This window comes from Ixodes scapularis, unplaced genomic scaffold (genome assembly GCF_016920785.2).
Source record: "Ixodes scapularis isolate PalLabHiFi unplaced genomic scaffold, ASM1692078v2 PGA_scaffold2__306_contigs__length_199485367, whole genome shotgun sequence".
In the NCBI taxonomy this organism is placed as follows: Eukaryota; Metazoa; Arthropoda; class Arachnida; order Ixodida; family Ixodidae; genus Ixodes; species Ixodes scapularis.
Window position 1 is genome coordinate 102,300,277 of NW_024609857.1, and position 24,473 is coordinate 102,324,749.

The 24,473-nt window shown below is 44.7% G+C and overlaps 3 non-coding genes across 3 annotated transcripts; all 3 read left to right on the forward strand.

The window, feature by feature from the left end:
* Positions 1–3,914: 3,914 nt before the first annotated feature.
* On the forward strand, positions 3,915–4,005 carry Trnay-gua. The gene is given in 2 exon segments: positions 3,915–3,951; positions 3,970–4,005. It is a non-coding gene; the product is annotated as a tRNA-Tyr (tRNA).
* Positions 4,006–9,202: 5,197 nt separating this feature from the next.
* On the forward strand, positions 9,203–9,293 carry Trnay-gua. Its single transcript is given in 2 exon segments — positions 9,203–9,239; positions 9,258–9,293. It is a non-coding gene; the product is annotated as a tRNA-Tyr (tRNA).
* Positions 9,294–16,096: 6,803 nt separating this feature from the next.
* Trnay-gua lies at positions 16,097–16,187 on the forward strand. Its single transcript is given in 2 exon segments — positions 16,097–16,133; positions 16,152–16,187. It is a non-coding gene; the product is annotated as a tRNA-Tyr (tRNA).
* The last annotated feature ends 8,286 nt before the right edge of the window (positions 16,188–24,473 follow it).

Genomic DNA, 24,473 nt, shown 5'->3' on the forward strand with positions numbered 1-24,473 from the left:
CTGGGAACATGCGAGCAAATTTTCTCTTGATAATTGCTTTTTCAGCTTGTAACATTTTGTAACGGGTACAGACAACGCCGTTTTCGCTCCATAAAACATTTAATGCTTTCGAATTAAAAAGGGGGGTGGGGAGGGCAAACACAATGTTTTGATAAATTTCATATCATGACGAACCCCCCCCCCCCCCCCCCCCCCTTTCCCTGTTCAGCTCAGCTCACTTCAGTGCCCGAAGCTTGGGTACCGGCTCAACAGGCTTGTGTTTGCGTTTGTTTGCATTAGTAATCATTGATAAACAATAACGACGACCAAAACAAGGTTTTATAGAGTGCACATTCGAATGCGTGTTTTGCTCTAAATAGAACCAAAGGTAGGAGAGGTGATGGATGACTGTAGGTGCTTTTTTCTTCAAATAGCACCTGGAAATAATTTTCTTGGTTAGTTTTAATATAAAATCAACTTAATCATACCAATTACGTTGTTCAGTTAGAAGTAAAATGAAGGTATACCTGGCTCTTAATCAAATACGTGTACCTTTACTGCAGTTCGTTTTTTCAGTGATTATGCAACGCGTTAGAAATCGTCTTGTTTTTGTATTCGTGTGTACTACTACACTCCTGCAAGAGCCCTGAAAGGGCTAACCGTATAAATAAACAATAGCCATATAATTCATAATAAAAATTAAAAACAGTGATTCCTAATGACACAGCGATAAGTCAAGTTAGTCGAGTCAAGGGTGGTTCAGAGGAGGAGAACTGGTGCCCGGGAGTCGGGGATAGAGCCGAGATGAGAAAGAGGTCCGCCGCCTCGAGGAAACCTATAGAATGGCCTTGAAAACCTTCATCCTGGGATCCTGGGAACCTGATCTACACGGCTGGACAAAGCGGAACCAACGGACCGGGACATCGCCGCCTGCTGCGATTGGTCAGCGCTGCGGAGCTGGCCAATCGCAGCAGGATTCGATGTGTCGGTCCCTTGGTCCCACTTGGACCCGCAGTGCAGATTAGGACCCTCGGTCGTTCGCGGGTCTTTGAAGTTGCTAGTTCTGTATCAGCGCAGTAGATCAGATATTTAGTCAGGCTAGTATGACATGTAACTTGAGGTATTTAACGGACACCATAAAGGAGTCAATGCACGACCATGTGCTGACACGATGCTCATCTACATCCAAACGGGCAGGGGCGAGTATTTCTTAATTTCTAAGATTTTATAATTTCATAAGATATTTCTCAGTGCGAGTATTTAATCCAAGATCCATTGGTTCTGCGGCAAACAGGTTTAGCTTTGTGTGGTCAGAGCTACTCAGTAAGCTTGCACACTCGACAATAACCTCAAGCGGCCAGCAGAGAACTATATTTAGAAATTCCGAGTCAGTGGTTCAGAATTTCGGTCGTTTTTTTTTTTTTTTTTCAAATATATTTTTAAATAATTATTTGGGTTTATTTTCAAGTTGTAGCCAGTAAGGAATCAAAACCTCGGAGCTTATTAAAACTGGTGTTTTTTCAGGACGTGAAGGCGCACCCGTTAAATCTTTCGCACCCCTTAAATCTTTCAAAATACAAATGTATCAGTAACTTTCCTAAGATGATAACTTTATCACGTTTGTTTCTTGTACAAAATATCAAGTTCATTATTCCCATATATTTAAATCGATTACGGTTCCCCCAAAACTTTTTTTTTTTTTTTTAGTAATGGGCGTAAACAAGCGGTTGCTATTTTTACTTGTTTTAGTGTGAATAAAGATACCGATGAACAGATCACGGTCACATAATAGCCTTTGTGAACATATTACAACAAGCGATATTGTTTTGGAGATATTTTAAACAAGCCAAAACTATACAGTAGAAACTTAGCCACCCGTATTTTACTTCAACAGTAGTGTAAACTTTTTTTTTTCAATATTTTTTTACATGACGGCCTATGTCTGCGCGGTTGCGCATTTCAATGTCTTGAATATGCATAAGTTCTAAAAATACGTGATTTTGCAATTTTTTATTAGTGTTTTAAGACACATTTACTAAAATACAAAACGTCACAATATGAAAACTTAAATATGGTTATATGTGCCTGTCTGAAGGTTTGATTATGTGCTGCGTCGACCAGTAATACCGTTAAATCAGGGAGAGAGAAAAAAAAAGCGAGACCAGTAGAGTTACGTCCGGGCACGTCAAGTATTTTTAAATGCATTTTATGATAATAACCTAATTAATGAAAATAAAAACCGGAAGGTCCTTTTTAAACTCTTCTTTATCTCACATCTAAAAAAACATTATCATAACGACACTTCTTACAACGTGCCCCAGAGGTCATTACACACAGTGAGTAACTGACAGGCGCTTTATTTTAATTAAACGAAACAAAAACTGAAAGCCGCATGTTCCAACAAATTCCAGACGGTCGCCATGGAAACTCAGCCTGAATTAGCCCAAGCGCAATGTAACCACCATTAATAGTAGTGAATGCTAGTGAATAATATGGCGTCATTAGTTTTTATTTAAAAAATGGTGTCATTACTTACTTTGTAATCCGTTGTTCTTGCAAGACACTGCTAATCCTTCGTGCCGTAATATGAGACGAAGGACTAAATACAAATCAAATAAATATAAATACCTAAAAGCCCAGCAAAATACATCGCGATAACCGCAAAGTAGGTGTAATTGACTGACTAAGTAATGGCAACGAAGGCGAAGCTAGTGAAAATATAACATCTTAACTCAGAATTGCAACAAATATGTGGGAAGAAAAAAAAGGCGCCGTGTTTTGTATTTGTCTCTCCGATCCACAGTCACGGGCTCAAACCTTCTGTAAGTGTAGGTTCTGTGTTTACCATTGGGTCATTATCGATGGGTAAAATATATGCGCAAGGAAAAAACGCCAATTAGAAGTGCTTGTTTACACTCTAAAAAAAATGTGTGTCCTTGAAAGGTTTTTCGACCGACCCAAGAACACTTTCAGCTCTTTCAAGAACGGTTTCGCCTCAAACACTCGCACCCTTGCGCACTAGAAAGGCAACTGGACAATGAAGAATTCCTTCACATCAAAAAAGGAACTTAAGAGAACATCTTATAGGTTTTTCGCGAAGATCCCTTTCAGGGACTGCTTAAAATAACTTTTTAGGGTGCATAATACGGGACAGGCCGAAGAACCCATAAGAATTATTTTACGACCAGACTTTATTTTATATTTTTTTAGAGTGTATAGGAGACACCGTAATTTCGGTCTGCCTTTCACGTATGGCGATGCTGGCTTAAGCTGTAGTAGGTAATTTTATCCAGTACAGTACGACTGCTCCTCTGGGGAGTTTAACGTGCACCACAGAGTAATGCTAGATGAATGCGCGCCGGAACGACGCTCGCCATGATCGAAATGGGCAGAAAAGGGCAATCGAACCCAAAATCCGAGCAATCCCCGCCCCAGTGCGCTTCGCGGTTCGTTTCGATTCCTGCCCTTGCCTGTTTCGCACTGCAGAACTCCCGATACCCGGGTTCTGCTGCGCTAGCTGTCGCTCCACTTTTTGCAAGCTGCGGTGAGCTATACCACACACGCCCACGCTCCAACGTCAAAGTAAAATTGTTTCTCTATGAAGAGAAGTTCGCACTCTCCTAATCGACAGGAACGTTGTCCCCAAACGCAGGCGCCATTGGAATAATCTTTGAACACCGCATGCTCCTCCAGAATGAATCGCGTTCGCCGAAAGGAAACAGGTGTTTCTAGCAATCCGTCGAGAACAGAACGCCAAGACAGATGCTGGAGGCGAAAATTTCTCCATTGTGTCGAGTCCACGGTTGCTGAGGCCATTTGTGACGCAATTGTATAAACAGGTTTCACGCAGCTCTTTATGCACTCCCTCTCCTAACGGTAGACCGCATAGCCTATATCGTGGCTTACGTAGGAAAGCAGGGGCGACGGCTGTGTGCCCGTCGATAGCTCAGTTGGTAGAGCGGTGGACTGTAGAGGCTTTCCCGTGCGGACATCCATAGGTCGCTGGTTCAAATCCGGCTCGACGGACGGCATTTTTTTTAATGTTTTAAACAGTTTTGGTTGGATGAACGAAACCCCCTAGTAAGTTAAGAATTCAATACAAACGAGAGGCAATAAGGGATGACAAAATTACTCTCCGGAATGAATGATATTATTACTGGAAAGATATGAGAATGTGGTTAAATTTTTGCAAACTGACAGTAATGACAACACATTACAATTACTCCTCAAATGTAATAAAATTAGTTTTACATTAGTTTTCAATCCATTAAAACAGTAATTCGGGAACATTTGATTTAGAGTACGAGCTTCCTGTTGCATCGTCCCTGCCACATGCACCTCAGAGTGAGCCATGCAGAGCAGTCGCTTTGCTGGTGCAAACGAACAACTTATTTTTTTTTTCTTTTTTAGATGTGACAATATCAGGAAACGTTTTCTTTTTATCCCTCCCGTGAAGAATATGTCGCATTAGGGACAAACGTAATTACGAAAGTAGTGAGGGATTTTCTCGAATTTACCGCTTGGAAGTCGTTAATTATACACATTATTAAATTACAAGCCTGGATAAGTATTTGATTACATTGCTCATTAAAACAAAAGTTAACTGACATACTGCAGCTTTCACAGTAGTGTAATTACAGTATTGTCATCAGTGGCACCTCTGCGTGCAATGAAGATGGGTCTACTAAGCGATCCGTAAGCATAAAGAGGACGCGTTAGGAGTAACAGCATTACATTCACGACTGCTGGAGAGTCATCCTTTTGACAGGGTGACCGTATACCGATAACGCTTGAGGGTTGAACGCAGAGTGTTACGGGATTGTTTTTCATGAGATGAGAGTGGCGTCACAAATAAACGTCACAAAAAAGGTACGACACGACCGCTAAATCTACCAAGTCGTACTAATCAATAGTTATTATTGATTAATTATAAGAAAATAAATATAATCCTCTTTCTGCTCCAGAGTCTTTGTCTCTCTACTTCATCCGTACTATTAAGATAGTTTCTTTTTTTGTTTTCTTTCTTTGCCGAAGGTTAGATTGTTTAATGCCTAACAACTACCGTATTTTCGTTGTTATTTTAAGATTTTGTCAGCCATATTACGTTACTTGCTACCCGTAACAAAAATTTAAGAAAAACTTTTCTTCCTCATCTCGACTGAAAAATAAAAAAGCGTTGCAGTGCACTTCCCGTAACGTCAAGTATTTTTTTTAATAATTTTGTGGTGATAATTTAATCAATAAAAACAGAAACCGAAGAACTAGCTTCGGAATACAGTTTTGTTTAAAAAATCTTCTCAACCAAAACATTTTAGAAGCCCTAAGGGGTCAATGTATCTTCCTATAAACTCCGTAAAATAATGAGAAAAAAATAAAAAAGGCGCATGTTCAGAAATTTGCAAGATGACCATCAGCCCGCCAGAAGCGCAATGCACAGTCGTGGATAAGGTAAGCTTAAACCAACGAGCGACGACCGAAAGATAACGGTTGCGCTTTTCCGACAGAAGAAGCAAAACCAGCAGCGAGAGATAGCGTGTGAACGAGATTGCGGTGGCAGGCTACCTGACTCAGCCTGATCTCACTTGAAAACTACACGGTTTTGCTGCGCGTGTGCTGCTATACTGGACTCGAGGAAACTCCTCCCACCTCTTTCCCCTTGAGCACAGTGAACGCAGGAGAGGAGGCCGCCTCCTCTCCAGCGTTCGCTGTGCTCAGGTGGAAAGAGGTGCGAGCAGTTACCCCTGAACTCTTAATCTGTCACCGACTACAGATATTATCACTTTTGCCTAATCTGAAACATTATGCAAGTGGCACAGGAACAACGAGTTGTCAATAAATCGTCGTATGTAACACTTCACCACTCCAGAATTTCAAGGAGTAAACGGACTCGTCATTTACAGGAATACAGGTATAATAAGGAATGCTTGAAGATAAGAGTGAGTAGACAGGCCAGCTGGTTTGTGTTACATTTTTCTGAAAAATCGTCACCTCCGGTGTTTAAAAATGTGTTATAAAGAATGTCAAATGAGAATTTTTCGCGCACGATACGTGAGTGGAATTTATTGCCCGAGAGTGTTGTGGCCCGTAGCGAGAGCAACTTTTGGTCTTCATGACCGCACTTCTTGAGACTTTTAAAAAATGTGATCTGTATACGTATGAATGGGTCCGCTATTGTTGTTTGTACCAGTGTATGTTCCTTCCAAAGTGTCCTTTCTTTCTCTCACACCTATGAGAGTCCTATTGAAAACCAGTAGTATGTAAAAATAAACTAATAAATAATAAATAAATAAGGACGCGGCAAACTTGGGTAGGCACTAAAAATAGTAAAGGCGAGTAACATAGAAATGCCCCTAAAACGCGGGAAAAGAATAGTCAGACAGAAGTGCCCCAGCATACCCTCATCCAAAAACTAACTTTTTTTTTTTTTTTTTTGCTAGTACAATTTTTAGTTTTTTGGTAAACGCGACTGGTATCTTCTGGTCGTTGCTTTGTCGTTTTATCTTACCTTGTCCACTCTTGAACCTCCCTAAGTAGGCCTCTTAGCTGTCAATTGTGTCAATCGTTTTTTTATTCTATGTGTAGTATTGGCAAGAGACGTATCTCGTAAAACAAGGCTATGATATACACCTTTGGAACTCAGCAAAAGCGCAACACCGTAAAATCAAGGCAGGTATGAATGACCGAAGAAATAAAGAGTAAGCAGGCAAAGTTGGTGGATATTTATAGCATCTTGAGCCGGAGACGGCGGCCGAGAGATGACAAACAAAATAGACGATTTCGAAACAATAGAGAGTTCTCGAACCCGTGCCACAGGCACGGGTTCGAGAACTCAACTTAAATCGTGCCACAGGCACGATTTAAGTCTTTTGTTCAGATTTTCGCATTTGGCCGTCAACCAGAGATTGACGGCTAAATGAGCGAAATTTGCTCAAAAATACATTGCTTGTTAAAGAGAACAACTTGCCACCCTATAACTCATGATCGTGGGCAAACGTACCACAGGAAGGCACCACGAAGTGGCTGCGTAATGACCCATTGAAGCAGTTTTTCAGCATTGCATGTTTATGCTATCGGATTCCTTACATCTATTATTATCCTCACATTATTTTTCCCCGTGTGAATCACTCATGTAAACTAAAACACATTAAACGCCACTCATTTTTTTATTCAAAGTCATTCATACCTTGAACAATGATCGATTGAAATAACTTTCCTGCACAAACTGCGATGAAGGTGATATAACAAGATTCTACAATCTGATGTGCAGCGAAAATAACATCTAGATTTTTCTGTGGCTTTCTTATTTGTATTCTACTTGCGATTATCTAATTTATCCCTTTTATTGTTTGTGCATGTTTTCTTTTGCTGTCATGTCTATGGTAGTTGTTATTCTAGCAAGTTTATGCATTGTTAAACTGAAGTCGATTTTGAGATTGTCCTTTTGTGCTGACAGCTCAATTTAGACTCTCTAAGCATCCCTACAAACCCGAAGTCACAACCGTGCGTAGCTTATTTCCTCGTTAAAAGCGTGTTCAAAGATCGCGACACACCCTTTTTGGAAAGAATATTCTTCCGAGTGAAGTGGTCGACGAAGGGCGCTTGTCGGTGAGTTGCAAGCGATGGCTTCGCCCGCGGAGAAAAAGAGGAGTCTTATCCGAATGTGTACCTATCAGACACTCTTCGAAACTAGTTATAATAAAATCAGTAGGAATCTGCGCGTATTGTAGGGCTTTCATTGGTTCACATAATGTAGTCTGCGAGAAAAAAGAGTCCACATGTTTTTCCATTGCCCTGATATGAATAGGCGGTTTTGTAATATAGGACTTGGTATATGTGGCAACTAAGACATTTTAAACAATATAAGATCAAAAACAACCTTTTTCAAAAATGACTTCAGTGCCCTTTAAGTCCTTTTTTCCCCTCCATCTGATAGCTCAGTTGGTAGGCATTTAGATTACTTATGAATATATAGAAAAAAAAATTAAAATATAGATCACGCTTTATACACAAAACAGCTGTTACAGACAATTTGACTAGAGAGGACGCACTGACATTTGCCGGCGAGAAAATGTTTCCATTGTCATTTACGTCGAAGTTATACAAACAGGTTTCCCGCACCTCCTTTCCTGTCCTCCTTCTAAAGCGCGATCCAAACCAACGCTTCTTTTTGCGCCTGTAGGTCGTGCGGCTGCGGATGTGACGTATTTTCATGACGTCGCGCCGCTTCTTCGCTCCTTCCGGGCGCGCACAAGAAAGTTGGTTGATTTCAACTTCTTTCTCAACGCGCACAAAAACGCGCGGTGACGTAGTAGGACGCCCCTGTGTCCCGGCCAATCGGTGGAGGGCAAGCTAGTTCCGGCTCCGCGTCAAGTCAAGAAGGTAGGAGAAGCTCCTCCCACAAGTGTGATGCGCCCGTTTCAAATCTCTCCGCAGTCGAAAGAAGAGTTCACTGGAGACGCTCCTTGTTCCGCTTCAATGGATTCCCACTTGTCTCCGATCCCACTTTTTAAGAAAGCGACCTTTGTATTCATCGGAGAGGGAACCGAGCCCCTGAAAGCAGCCTTTGTATCCATCGGGGGGGGGGGAAGCTAATCCCCGAAAGACGTATTTGTTTCGGTCGGTGGGGGAGAACTCTAATCTCCCTCTCGTGGCTTCCACAATGCTAAGTCAAAGTCGAAAAATAAAGCAAATATGTACAGAAAGGCAAGACCCTCCTCGCGCTTTGGCCTTGACGTCAAGGAAACGGTGGGACTCTATTGGATGCGGAGGTGGCGGAGGGATATCTGATTCCCTTTGAGGGGCATTTGCCGCTACCTTCTTAACCTGTAACTGACTTATAGCTGCCCTCTCCTCTCCCCCCCCCCCTTTTATTCTCTTCCAACATGACAACGCGATCTCTCTCTCTCTCTCTTTCTCTCGCCGTCTGGCCGGTCAGTCTGTCGCAGTTGCACTTTGCTTGTGCGTTCGTGCCTGCGTGCGCGCGTGCGCGCGTGCGCGCGTGCGCGCTCGCCCGAAGTTTCGCCCGCCCAAACCAAAGCGCACGGTTCTGACTCAGAAAGCGCGCCCGGAAACAGCAAAAACGCCACGAAATGCGTCACATCCGCAGCCGCACGACCTACAGGCGCAAAAAGAAGCTTTGGTTTGGATCGCGCTTAAGGGTAGACTGAATAACCTACGTTTTCATTACTATACATATATGAAAGCTCCAGGGGGCGTGATATGCCCGTCGATAGCTCAGTTGGTAGAGCGGTGGACTGTAGAGGCTTTCCCATGCGGGCATCCATAGGTCGCTGGTTCAAATCCGGCTCGACGGACGGAATTTTTTTATGTGGCTTTCAATTAGATTTTGGCACAATGAGTAAAACACGTCTCAGAGCTCAATAAAATACGTATTAGAGGCAGGCCTTCCTTATTATAAAGTTGTGTTTACTGAGAAACGTGGTTACTGGCAAGACGCTGTAGGAAGTGTGCTAACACCCTTTCTGGTAACGCGTTATTCTTATGGCTGCCGCAATTGTGGGATTTATAAATGGCTATAGCGAATACCTCATTCCCGTTGTTAGTTTATAGTTTTGTTAATTAAACTACGTAAGCTCGTTACCCGCTAAGCTTTGAGTGAACTTCATATCACACTTTGATCTGAATAAAAAAAAGTATGCGTTCTGTCAAAGAAACAAATATAAAAAAGCGAGTCAGCTCAAACATATGTCAAATACACGTATTTTAGAAAAAGAGAAAGATACTTTACAGTGATAAGACGTCACTGAAAAAATAAACACACGGGCGGACAAAACAACTTATCTGTTTTGTCCGTCCTTGTTCTCATGCTTTCAGTAACGCCTAATTGCAACGAACGTGCTCACCTCCCAGGTAGCATAAGGTGTAGCACACATGGCCCACGTGGGCCTCACGTTGTCCAAATGAGCTGGGACAGAACCTGCAATACCCCGGCGGGTATTGCGGGGGCTATTCCGTGCCTGTGTCGGCACTCCGTGTGGCGTAAGCATGCCCATTTCGGGCCGCCCGTGCAATACGCACGAGGGTTCCTCCTCTCTTATGCGAGGGAAAAGTTAGCGTTGTGGGAAAAATGAGGGCGCGCCCACTTGGGCTGCCGACACAGTACCCCTGTGGGTCCCACCACGGCTACGCGTGGGCATGCCCAACTTGGGTGCACTGCATCTGTGGGTCCCACCTCGGCTATACGGGGGCAGAGTTAGCACAAAGATGGGCTCCATAGGGGCAACGCGTGGGCATGGCCAACTTGGGCTGCCCGTGTAATAGCCCCGTGGGTCCCACCTTGACTATACAGGGGTGTGGTCCACGGGGGCATGCCCCGCTCGGGGTGCACATGCAATGCCCCCGTGGGTCCTACTTCTGCTATATACGGGGGCAGGGTTAGCAGAGAGGTTGGCTCCACGGGTGTATGCCCAACTTGGCCTGCCCATGTAATTCCCTTTTGGGTATCACTTCGGCTATACGGGGGCAGAGTCGGCGCAGGGGTGGGCTCCATGAGGTTACCGCATGGGCATGCCCAACTTGGGCTGCTCTTGTGATGCCCCCGTGGGTTCCCCAACTCGGCTAAACCGGGGCAGAGTTAGCGCAAAGGTGGACTCCGAAGGGGCACCGTTTGAACATGCCCAACTTGTACTGCACGCGCGATGCCCCCGTGGGTCCCACACTCTAAGAAAAAGTGAGCACCCCCCCCTCGTCATCGTGCGTTTTGACGGCTGTAACTACCCCACAGGCTTACTTAACTACCCACTGGGCTCGAGCCATTGAGAGTTAGTACCCTGTTGGCAGGTGACAAGCATGGAGTAGTCACGTTTTATAAACTCTTGAATTGAACATTCAAGTGCATGCAGTCGTTCAATAGTAAAAGTCACTTCAAAAATCTCAAAAAGTACTTGAAACTTGTTTTCTTTGTGCGTTGGTTACCATTTATTGAAATTTAAACCGGTCGAAACAAGCGTGTGGCTCAGTTCGCCTAAACTGGTGGAAAACAAACAAGTACAGGCCACCTTGGTAGGCACCTGCTAAAACCCGAGGCAGATAAAAAGTATCGCGGTTGTCCTTTTTGGTTCCGTCGCGGGTTTTACCATGTACAGCAGTAAACAGCTTGCAGCTGGCGTCGTGCTCGAGGAATTTAACCAAATCTCTAGAAAAGCACAGGAAGCTACGCGCAGGCGTGAGTTGACTTGAATGTTCGCCGGAGGAGATACTCTCGTCGTCTTTTATTGTGCGGTTCAGTAAAGAGCGTGCTCCCAATAAAGGTGTGACCGGTCAGTTCTGCGTGCAGATCAGTTGCAACTGGCCTCCTCGGTTCCGCCGAACTTGCGCGCCTGTCGTACCCAATTTTTTTGCTTTCAAGTGCAGTGAAGTATGAAGCATTGAACACCACGACTGAGGCCGGACAGGACAAACGTACACAGATATCTGGGATCATGTCCGTGTATTTCACTATTTCTCTGTCTCGCGGATTCGCCTTCTCTGGTTCATTTGGCACATTTCATCGAGCATACTCGATAAAAAAATGCTTCAAACAAGGCCGGTTCAGACACTAGCGTTTGACAGCGTTGCGTCGAGAACCGAAAGCCACTCACCGGCACGTCTGTGCTTCGTATCAAGCGTGGAATCCAATTCAAGGAATCATCTTGGCACGCGATATAAGCAGCAGGGATGTCCTGATTTCTTGCTGCCGCAACGCAGTCAGACGCACGCAGTCAAACATTACTGTCTCAACCAGGATTTAGATAATTTAGCATACGTATTTCGCGTTCGTTGCAGGTGAAGGCACGGGCCCGAAAGCAGCAATTCTGCACTGTCCTCTTGGCGCGAGCGCGAGCGCATAGAACGGATATTTAGCGAAAAGAAGAAAACTGAAATAACGCTTCGGGGAGGACCGGCGGACGGACTTCGCTAAAATCACCTGCGCGTGCTCAGTGTACTCAACGTGTACCCAACCGCCGCTAAAGTCAGTCTAGATATGTAAAAAGAGAAAAGAAAATGCATCAGTGTGTTCAGAAAGTTGTGATTGCAGAAATTGGTTTCGATAATTAATACAATTAATTAAACAGGCTTCTGTATACTTGAAGTGTAGCCAAGCGAGAAAACGAAACTGTTCAAAATGTGACGTGTAGCAACTATTCAAATTTATTTATAACCTGCAGTTCACTTTTGCAATGGCCCTATATTAGAGATACGAGCGCTTTCCTAAGGGCATGCAGTAGAGGAAAAGAATATATACGGCTAAATCTTGCACAGTCTTTTCGTATTTATGCAAAATATGACAGTGGTCACCATCCTAATCGGTCACATAAAATACAGCAGTATATAGACGCTTTGCAGCAGCTGTGCATGGACGCCGCCATAACTGACCTTCAGTTTGTGTTTCCTCTTATTTCGTTTATTTCACTACTTTTATTACCATAGCAGGCCAGGTTACTGCTACATTAGATTCAACTGTGTCCTTTTCTAAAGCATCGGCCTTTGTAGAGGATCGTCAACTACCGTTTCAGTTGCTCGGCATCTCGGTAAGACAAGAGAAGGTCAGCAATGGCGGCTGTAATTTGGCGCGTGTGTAAAGCGTCTATAAGCTGGTGGTGTCGACTTGACGTGTGTATAGAAATGTAGAGTGTCAATATGTGATGTTGTATCTCGTGCTGTTTCTGAATGCGTTGATGTATAAAATGCTGTGATGTCTGTATGTCGCGTATGAGTGAAGTGTGGCGTGGGATATGTACATACGGCATTGTCTGGCGAGGCGCTGAAAGCAAGAATTGCTGGTTTCTTTTTTTCTTTAGTTTGAGGGCTGTCCGTTAGGTGGCGCGTGTCGCCGCCCAATTCAAGGAGTCGCGCGTTTATGTGTCTACTTATTTGAGTGAAAAACATGGAGGCGTTCCATGGCTCCACGTAGCAGCCACAAAGGGTTCGATCTGGTTCGGTTCTCGGCCTCTCGTCCAAATGGGATCAGTCCCATAGCCAGTTGAATGGGTGTTCCGTGCGGTGGATAGCGCCAAGTGCGTGCACAGAGGCGGTGAGGATTACCAGGGACTTGAAAGTGGATAACGAATGCTAACAGGTGAGCAGGAGCGTTGAACGATCGGAACCGACGCCGCTTAAATCGGTGATGCTTCGCCTCGCCGCTGTCAACCGAAAACGCCGGATCACTTGCGGCGAGCACAGCAAGCAGATGCTCTGTTCAATAAAGATATCATTCCATTTGTCGCTATTTTGTTTCCTTCTTTGAATGTTTTCTGGCCGCGAAGTAAATGCAGCCGGCCTCGCGAAAGCAATCGCGGCCAAACCCCCTAGAATGCGCCCGCCCCCCCCCCCCCCCCCCCCCTTCCCTCACATCGTCGCCCCTACTCGTATTAGGTGCGGTGCCGGTGCTTCGAGGCGCCTTTCGGAGTGCTTTGTGCGCACGGAAGGCAGCGAACGGGCGTACGCACTTGAGAATCGTATTTTAGCAAAAAGCAGTCCAGCTCGCTAGGCCTTACTCGTATTGCTCCACTGTCGCTTGCCAGCCGCCATGTTGCTTTTGGGGTGCTCACTGTGAGCACATGCTGATTGCGTGCCGTGTGACTGCCCATGGGGTTGTTAGTATAACGAAGGGGGGGGTAGCGATATCTGTGACGGCTTCTGACTACCCCAAGTGTAGTTGCTAGGACAACCCTTTTGTTGAGAGTGCACAATGGCTATACGGTGGAAAGTTTAGCACAGATGTGGGCTCCAAAGGGGGGAAAACGCGGCCCAACTCGAACTACTTGTGCAGCTCCTAAAATTGCACTTTCCGCTGATGTTAAGAGTATTTACTGCACGTTTTGGACATTCAACATAAGAGCTCGGTTTAACTTCATATCAAACAACCGAGAATTTTAGCTTTAAGCGTGAAAGAGAAATCTTAGCTAACTTACTACTCAGCTTGTTTGTTGAGAAGGCCTTTTTACGAGGAGCTTAATTTTTTATACGCCGAGTATTTAATTCAAAGGTGAATTTCAAACACTCTTCTGGGAATGTCGCATATGCTCTAACACTACAGTCCTTTGCACCCCAAGAAGGTAGGACGAGGGTAAGACGGACCGGGGAGGAGGAAGCAGACGGAACGCTGGAGAAGAAAGGGGGAAACCTCCTTCTCTCTTTAGCGTTCCGTCTGCTTCCTCCTCCCCGGCCCGTCTTACCCTCGCCCTACCTTCTTGAGTTGCAACGAACTATATGTGTCTGTAGCCGGCTCTAAAGTCGCTGGATTGTAACTTCCAGATCCAGTGACTTTAGCCGGCTCAAGCTGACTCTGTATCGCGATTATCTGTCCAACAGGATTTTATATGAAAATATGCACAGTTCTTTGGTCCATTTCGTACACATACAATGCCCCATCTTGTCTTACCCAATTCGTTTTATTTATCTATCAAAATGTATCAAAATGGTAATATATATTTTATCTATCTGTTGTCCGTCCCGTTTTCTTTTTTTTTTTTTTTTTTTTTGCTGGGTTAAGGTTTTAGTATTGAACCTGCTCGCTTGCACTCTTTTTTTAATGTCGATGATTTTTTCACTGGATGCACGGGAAAATTGAGGTAGGCTCAATTTGGATGCACCGTAATACCCCACACAGTAGGGAAATGATCAAATGACCCCGAACGAGATGAGGTTCCCAGGGGGACATCATGTGTGCTGCCCGACGGCCCACTGTGGGCCCCGCGAAGGTGGCCCATGTGGGCTGCCTACCTAGACCTCCTGTGGGTCCCACGAGGAGGGCCCTTATTGGCTGCCCAAGTAGACGCACTGTGGGTCCCACGAGGGAAGCGCATGTGCGCTGTCCAAGTAGGCATCCTATAGGTGCCCTGAGGCAGCCAAGTTGGGTTTCCCATGTGGGCCCACTTGGGCCCGACTTGCAAAACCGGCGTGGGACACACGTGGGATGCTCGAGTGGGACACTTGTCATAATAATTTAATTTTAGTAAGTCAAAAACCAAAGTCATGTTGTAAAGCTAAAAAAAATTATGACAAGATTTCCTGCAAAGTGACCACAAAGGCTTACGACATGGCGGGTTCTAAGTGCCTTTATTTAAGCTAAAGTAACTAAAAACAAAAAGTCCCATGTTTACAAAAATATCATGGCGGGCACCATGGGTCTCTGTCTTAATCGTTCTACGAGCAGGTCCCCTGCTATGACACTATGTGACGTTTTTTTTGTTTTTTTTTTGTTTGTTTGTTTTTGTGCGATTTGTCGTTTTTGCAGGAAAAGACCTGCTTCCCTCTAAGTAAGTCTTTATATAAGTGCGAAACTCGGCAAAAAACAATGCAGTAAAAATTAGGAAAGTGTAAATTACTAAAAAAAATAAAAACATGCAGGAAAGGTGGTGGATATCTAACACAATGAACCCAAAAAGGCGACAAGAAGGTGGCAAGCAAAATATGTTGAGGTTGTCTTTTGAGTTTGTCTCCCTGTGCCATAACCAAACGCTAGAAGCTGGTATAAATGTATCGTATTATACATTTATTGATACTGACAATCCGAATTCAGGTTGTAACCGGAGTGATAGTTAATTGAAAGGGTATACATCACAATAAAGGACAAGATATACAGTTCTCAAAAATCACATCCAAAACAACAAATACTAAAAAGCAACCCCGTAGCGCTGCAAAACAACAAATGCATGTTTAAGTTCCCGCTTTGTACCATCCACAACGGGTTCAATGTATCTGCACCAGGACAAAAAAAAAATTGAATTCACCTGAATAAAGAGAAGTTTGCACCCTCATGATAGACAGAGGGGATGAGCGCAAAGACAGACCAGAATGGCTCCAAGAAGTGGCGGCGTAAGACGCCATCAGAACAGTCTTTTCGCAATGCAAGCTCATGCCACACCGCTTTACTTTTATTCAACATGAATCGTGCTCCCAGGAGAAAACAGTTATTACAATCCGACGAAACAGACAAGACATGGGCTGGCCCGGGAATATCTTTACTGAGTCGGATATGGGGTTGCTGGGCCTATTGGAGACCTTGTTAGACAAGCAGGTTTCAAGCAACCCTTTACGCAGTCCCTCTCCTCACGGTAGACCGAATAACCTATATTTTCACTTGGGAAGGAAAATGCGAGTAGCCGTTGTGTACCCGTCGATAGCTCAGTTGGTAGAGCGGTGGACTGTAGAGGCTTTCCCGTGCGGACATCCATAGGTCGCTGGTTCAAATCCGGCTCGACGGACGAAATTTTTTTTTTTTTTTTTTTTTGCTTTTTTTGTTGCAGGAACGAAAGTCCCTGTCAGGGCAGCAGATATGACTCGTACTGAAAATGTGCTTACTAAGCTATGTGGAGGGATGACAGACAGGGCCGACTGTCGAGTAGTGTTAGAACATGCGCTGTTACTGCTAACGCAAAAAATAGTTGGTGAACGCGTTGGTTACAACTTTTTTTTTAAGGGCTAACGAGTAGCGCATGTCCCTTGCTATATTACCGTTTCGTGAATCAATTACTTGCACTAATTACCCGCCTCGTTCTCTGTACACTTTTAGAATATATATTTTATATTAAATAAGAGAACTTGAAGAATGAGTTTAAGATTGTAAAATTATATTTATCTTCCTAATAAAAAAAAAGACAATTTATGGCGAGATTTAGAACTGGTTTACGAACGTAATAACAAAGTGTGAAAGTGACAGATTACAAGTACAAACCTTAATTTTAACTAGAATATATAAAAACAAAAAGTCGCATGCTGAAACGAATTTAAGACGACCGCCATGTAAACTAAGCAACACTGTTGGTGCCAACAATGATCACCAGTTTTTATTCCGTCTTCTTTTCTAACTTTAATGGCTGTCATCAAAAAAAAAAAAGCCTATAGTGCTGGTAAGCGCTTACTTTGTGCACTTTCACAAGGTTCTAAATTTTATGCCCGATAATACCCTCATGCAACAAAATTTGAAACAAATCGTCGACTTATTGTTTGCATTAACGCTGTCCCGCAGTCTACCACCCGAATTAAGGCTCTCGAATGATATCGCGTCATTTTTTTTTCTTGTGAGATGTTTAGCTTTTGCAGAAAACGGCCTGCATCTCGTGAAAAAAGCCATACAATATCGCAACGGTACTCAGCAAGACGCATCGCAGTTAAAACTACGTTAGTGCAGACGACTAAAAAATAATCCCTATGCAGGCAATACCGGTGACTGAATAAAACCTTGAGCCCGAAAGTGCGGCAGAAACGTTCCAAGCAAAATGAACGCTGTCTTTGACGTGTGTTACAAACAAATCCTAACTGGTGCTATAAATATATACTCAATTATTTATTTTTTGATGATGCTAATCCGACTTCCGGTTGTATAGGAGTGGTGGTAATTCAAAATCATACAAAACCTTGACATACGACAACACAAATACCATTCTCGGAAATCACAAGCAAAACGACGAATACCAGTGTAAAGTAGCACCGTTGAGCTGCGTAACAACAAATGTATGTGTGTACATATATATATATATATATATATATATATATATATATATATATATATATATATGTTTAGATTCCAGATTTTTCCCGTCCACCGTCCACCGGGGGTTTAATATATGCGCTCCTCGATGTAAAAATATGAAGAAAAATTTTCACTCAGCATATACAGTAAGATTGTGCGCAAGCATACCACAGGACGGCTCCACGAAGTGGCTGCACAACGCTGCCTTCGGAAAAGTTTTCGAGCACCTCGTGCTCATGTTACCGGTTTATTTTTATCCAATTTGACGCATGTTCCCGGAGAGAACAGACGCTACATGCGTGGCGGCCTGGTAATTCCTTTGTTGCGTCAGATTTGGGGTTGTTGCGCTTACCTGGGATGTTGTTAGACAAACAGGTTTCACAGATCTCCTTCTGCAGGCCCTATCTTAATGGCAGACCGAATAACCTATATCTCCGCTTGCTTACGAAAGCGCGAGTTGTGGCAGTGTGCCCGTCGATAGCTCAGTTGGTAGAGCGGAACGCTGAGCACTCCCTACGTCAATATGCGTTTTTAACCATGTACATAGTGCCCATTTTATGTAAATAAAAGAAAAAAAAAAAAAAAAAAGCTCAGTTGGTAGAGCGGTGGACTGTAGAGGCTTTTCCGTGCGGATATCCATAGGTCGCTGGTTCAAATCCGGCTCGACGGACGGTATCTTTTTTTTTTTTCTTCTTAATTGTGTTTTTAACAAATGGTTTGATTAGCGAAAGCATCACGCACAGCTCGAGGAAGGCGAGTTGTATATATTAGTCGATGCGGAAGCAGAACTAAAAGGAGGGTGGTACTCCAGCAGTCTTGAAAATAGTACCGTACCGTTATCGCACTCGTTTTACGCTGACACGCTGGTTAGAACCTTCGACGTGTAAAGTATTTTCGTTGCTATTATACCGCCTTTTTCTAACCAAGTTAGGTTACTCGCTATTCGTCTCACTTCGATTATAATTATACCAGCATTTTGTCTGAAATAAAAAAAAAAAAAATTGGCAGCAACCTTCATCTTTAAAGTCCTATAGCGCACTAAATGCGGTAATTAAGTTGCGATAGTTTCAAGTTGTTTAGAAGACATTAAACCGTCGTTTCGGCGAATTAAGAATAGCCTTTATTGCTATCAATTTCCCGCTACTCTGAGCGGGAAAACTGGGTGCCTTCGTCTCGTGACGTCAATTTCTCCGCTAATTTTAGCGGGGAGGCTAAAGTGCAGCATATCAAAGGACGTCCATTTCTCAAATGACCTCTATCTCCCTGCTAGGTTTAGTGAAGACATTTTATTGATCTGCCCTTCACGTTTCCGTACAGATGTACGCGTCAAGTGTCGTCAAGTTACATGACCTTAATTTCCCCGCTAAATTTAGTGGGTAAACTGAACCTGTTTAGGTCACGTAAATTTACCGCAGAATGTGAATTGGTCAAAAGGTAACGTGGTATCATGTCCCGTGACGTCAATTTTCCCACTAAATTTAGCGAGGAATCTAAATTGCTGTGTAGGTCCACGTGACATCAAATTCCCACTAAATCTAGCGGGGAACGTTAATTGGTGTACGCGTCCAGTCAGGTCATGTTACGTGACATCAATTTTCCCGCTATATTTAGCGGGGAAACTAAATTGGCGTATTGGTCACGTGATACCAATTTCCTCTCCAACTTTGGCGGAGTAACTTGATTGGCGTATGGCTCACGTGGCGTCCAGTCACGTTACATAACAACTCAGTTTCCCTGCTAAAGTTAGCAGGAAATACACGCACAGACGGACGGATGGACGACATTTTGACATTGGGGTCGTTAAAAGGCATTTCATGCATTAAAAAAAATCGCTTTCTTTCATCCGCGCACAAATGAAAAGTGAGCAGTCATGTGTTAACCTATAGAATAGTCACATTCGTCAGGCATCGGCGTGCGCTGTGTTCGCTCACCGTGGGGTGCGCGAACCAGAGCGTTCGGAAAAAAAAAATGGACATCTGACCATTGACCCCGTAAGTGATGAAGTCACAACATGGCGATGTGCTAAAAAAAAAAAAACGTTGCTAGCGTCGTTGTTATGGGCAAATGCATGAGGGCCCGTCGCGAGGTTAGAATGTGTCTGCTAAAAAAAAAAAAATGAGAGCCGTTTACGACTAACTCTAACGCTGAATTGGAGCGCAGCTCTTGAGGAGGAGGTGGGAAGGGGGGGGGGGGGGGGTCACGTGACCTTACGGTTACGCCGACGGCGACGCCGCTTAAGCCGGAAACGGGCGCCTAAGTGCTGCGCTCTAAAAGTGAATCATTCTTTGTAAGCATTGTTTGTTCTTGATATCGAATCATCAAGATTTCTTTTTTGATCGTCTTAGTGCCATATAGTGCTTATAACAGCTCGTAATATTGTTTTACAACCGGTTTTGCCTTGCTGGAAGGCTACACCAAGGCCCTGCCGGTACACTGGTACTTTCTGAGGGAGTACGCGATTGCGTTGAATTAAGTTGGTGACAAGCGACGAAACCTCTTTTCTTGGGCTCAATTTTCTGTGGGATTTCGGAAGCGAGGAATGTCCGTACACACCTTACATCGACGCTCGAGGTGCACGAGCGCGAGAACGCCCGTAGACATTTCGCAATATTTGAAAAGGAATGCACTGTGAAGCCGAGTCACGTAATGATGATGAGGTACAACGACGACGTCAAGTGTATCAACCGCGTAGTGCAGGACAGCACGCGTTTTAAGAAGTGACGACATCTGCGCGATCAAATGCCAACTCCGTAGCAAATACAAACTTATCTAATGTTTTTACCGAGTTCTTTCGCTATCTGGGGTCTTGCTAAAACAAAATATTAAGCAGGATCTTTTTTTATGTGCTGCTTGCAAGCAGATACAAAACATAATCTCCCATTGCGAGCCTGCAAATAAAATTTGGGGTATGAAACCGATTATCTTAGAGTCAAAATATTGTTCCTTCATTACGATGCACGTCAACCGCAAAATGAAAAAGAGAGCCTGGCGCTGCTTTGATATCATGTACTAAATAGATGCGGCGTATTTTTGATCCCCATAATCGTGATGACATTCGTAAACCCGTATCGCACGTAAATACAAATCGTTCTTATAAACCTGACGACGTTTCTTAGATCTGCCATGTTCCTAAAAAATACACGCTCGAAATCGTATCATTGTGGAAGTGATTCAAACTATTACATACATACAAACATACATAAGCGTATTGCATAATAAACGTCAACATGATATATCCAGGCCCGCAAAAGCACGTGTGTGTATGTGGGTGGGATAGTGTTGCAATGGATAGAATGTTAGAGACTAGACGTTGCAAATTTGGTTAAGCAGCAAAGTTATTGCACCACTCTCTCAGCCCACTCTTAACAATCCTAAGTTACTGCAAATCCAAACGTCTATCTGGCAACATGTTGTAGTAATGTGGAACATAAAGATGCCGTACCCTTTTACAGTAGTTTGTGAAAACCCTTGGCAGAACGAAACGTTCTCTGTTCCTCGGGATCCTTTGCTTTTTTTTAATGGCTGCTTAAACGTGTATTTGTAGTACTAGTGTATTAACATGGTACAGAGATACAAGTTGTCAACTGGCAAGATCTGTAGCGACCGCATCTTTAAGTCAGTTTCAAGTTCAACAAGTTTAGTTCTTAGGCAATGGTCATTGCTATATTTCGCGAAGTAATATCTAGTTTTCGTATTTTTTTTATAATACGAGCAGGAACCACAAGTTGTTATTCCGTATCGTAGTATAGACTTCCCCAGTGCCTGATATGTCTTATATCTAGTGCGCTCATCGGTCAGAAAACGATGGCGGTATATAAAACAGATACCGTTCGTAGGCGTCTCGCCAGGTAGTCCATATGCGCTCCCCGTTGGAGATGTTCATCGTAAAGCACACCCAGATACCTTGTAGATGACACGTATTCTAGTGGTGCGTACCTGCAGTTGTTACAAGTGGATATGTGAAAAGCTAAGGGCGCCGAAAATTTAATAATTATAAGCGGGTTATGAAGAAAATCATTAGTTTTGTTTTATTGACGTTTACACAAAATTGGTTGCTAGCGAACCACGCCATTAGGTGGAATATGTTATTTTGAAAAGATAATGTAGCCTAGAATTCGTCATTTCCAGATAAAACCAAAGCGGTATCATTGGCATGCTGAAATACTCGCGAGGAAAAGTGAAGCTTCTCAATTTCATTAATGTATATGTTGAAAAGGAGAGGTCCTAAAACAGATCCCTGGGAAAAACCGTACCTAAGTGTCACAAAACTACTCTTGGCGTCACCAATATTTACTAGCTGTTGAAACCTTGGATGTAGTCAGTCAGGAAGTCATTGAATGGGCCACTGAAACCCAAGTGCTCTAATTTATGTACAAGCAACTCGTTAACAAGTGATTCAATCAACTGATTAAAGCGGTGCATGAACGCGACGCTGATGCCTAACGACTTCGCCAAGACGTACTATACAGGGCTAATATCGCACTGACTGTACAGTAAATTAACGCAGGATTTCTGAATACATATTAGCTTTCAGTAACTACAGCTGCGTACATTGCAGTGGTCCTGCCTATATGACGCGCGTTTTCGGTAAGTCACCAAAGGCACGGTCGCAAACTTGCCACCGTAAGTACTCATGTTACTATACTGCGAGGTTTATGGGCGTATTAGGTATCGCCTGCACACGTTTCCAGCACTCGTCAGGTGGCCAAAATCTTCAGAGCCACCGGACGCAAGCGCATCACATGATCTTTCGAAGGAGAGCTACCGCGCGTGCCCCAAACGCGTCTTACAACCTAGTAAACAAAAAAGTGAAAGCCGTTTACAAATCCCTGTAACGCCGAATTGGAGCGCAGCTCTTGAGGAGGAGGAGTGAAGGGTACTGAGGGGAGGGTAGACCCCTCCCCCTTCTCCTCCTCCTCCCCTCATTCTTTAATATGCTCCGGGGGGGGGTGTCACGTGACTTCGGGGAGGGGGTCACGTGACCTCGGGGAGGCGTGACCTGGGGGTGACCTCAAGGCCACGTGACCCCAAAGGTGACCCCCACGTGACCTTGGGGGTCACGTGACCTGGAGGGGTCACGTGACCTCAGAGGGGTCACGTGACCTCAGAGGGGTCACGTGACCTGGGGGTCACGTGGGGTCACGTGACCTTGAGATGACCTTGGAAGGGGTCACGTGACCTTGGGGAGGCGACCACGTGACCTCGGGGGTCCCGTGACCTCAGAGGGGTCACGTGACTTGGGGGTCACGTGACCTTCAAAGGGTCACGTGGGGTCATCTTGGGGTCACGTGACCTTGAGATGACCTTGGAAGGGGTCACGTGACCTTCAGGGGGTCACGTGGGGTCACGTGACCTTGAGATGACCTTGGGAGGGGTCACGTGACCTTGGGGGTCACGTGACCTTGGGATGACCTTGGTTACGCCGACGCCGACGCCGACGCCGACGGCGACGCCGCTCAAGCCGGGAACGGGCCCCTAAGAGCTGCGCTCTAAAATGACAAGCAGAAGTAAACAAAATCACGTGTCACAGTTGAAAAGGAAGGGAAACATCGCGACGGGTTTGGACAAAAGACGGGCAAAGTTCTAAATTAGTCACTCTCGCTGCGCACAACCGTAAGAAAAAAAAAAGAAAGAAAGAAAAAATGAAAGCCGCTTACAACTCCCTGTAACGCCGAATTAGAGCGCAGCTCTTGAGGAGGAGGAGGGAAGGGCACTGGGGGGGGGGGGGTTAAACTAACCAGGGGGGGGTCACGTTACCTTGGGGGTCACGTGACCCCCAATGCCGATGATGTCATCACTGACGTCACTGATGACGTCATCAGTGACGATGACGATGCGGGTACCGATGACGTCATTAGTGACGTCACTGATGACTTCACCAGTGATGATGACGATGACGATGCGAATGTCGGTGACGTCATCAGTGACGTCGCTGATGACGTCATCAGTGATGATGACGATGACGATGCGGATGCCGGTGACGACATCAGTGACGTCACTGATGACCTCATCAGTGATGATGACGATGACAATGCGGATGTCGGTGACGTCATCAGTGATGATGACGATGACGATGTGGATGCCGGTGACGTCATCAGTGATGATGACGATGACGATGAGGATGCCGGTGACGTCATCAGTGATGACGATGACGATGTGGATGCCGGTGACGTCATCAGTGATGATGACGATGACGATGTGGATGCCGGTGACGTCATCAGTGATGATGACGATGACGATGTGGATGCCGGTGACGTCATCAGTGACGATGACGTCATCGGGGGGTCACGCGACATCGGCGGGGGTCACGTGACCTTGAGGAGGGGGCCACGTGACCTCAGGGGAGTCACGTGACTTCGGGGGGTCACGTGACCCCCCACGAGGTCACGTGACCTTGGTGGGGGGCTCGCGCGGTGCATTATGGGACATTTCCCATGATGCACCGCGCGGTTACGCCGACGCCGACGGCGACGCCGACGGCGACGCCGCTCAAGCCGGAAACGGGCCCCTAAGAGCTGCGCTCTAAAAATGACAACAGGCAGAGGGCGACTATTGGAATGGTCTGAAGACGATAGGAACCACAAGTTGTTATTCCGTATCGTAGTATAGACTTCCCCAGTGCCTGATATGTCTTATATCTAGTGCGCTCATCGGTCAGAAAACGATGGCGGTATATAAAACAGATACCGTTCGTAGGCGTCTCGCCAGGTAGTCCATATGCGCTCCCCGTTGGAGATGTTCATCGTAAAGCACACCCAGATACCTTGTAGATGACACGTATTCTAGTGGTGCGTACCTGCAGTTGTTACAAGTGGATATGTGAAAAGCTAAGGGCGCCGAAAATTTAATAATTATAAGCGGGTTATGAAGAAAATCATTAGTTTTATTTTATTGACGTTTACACAAAATTGGTTGCTAGCGAACCACGCCATTAGGTGGAATATGTTATTTTGAAAAGATAATGTAGCCTAGAATTCGTCATTTCCAGATAAAACCAAAGCGGTATCATTGGCATGCT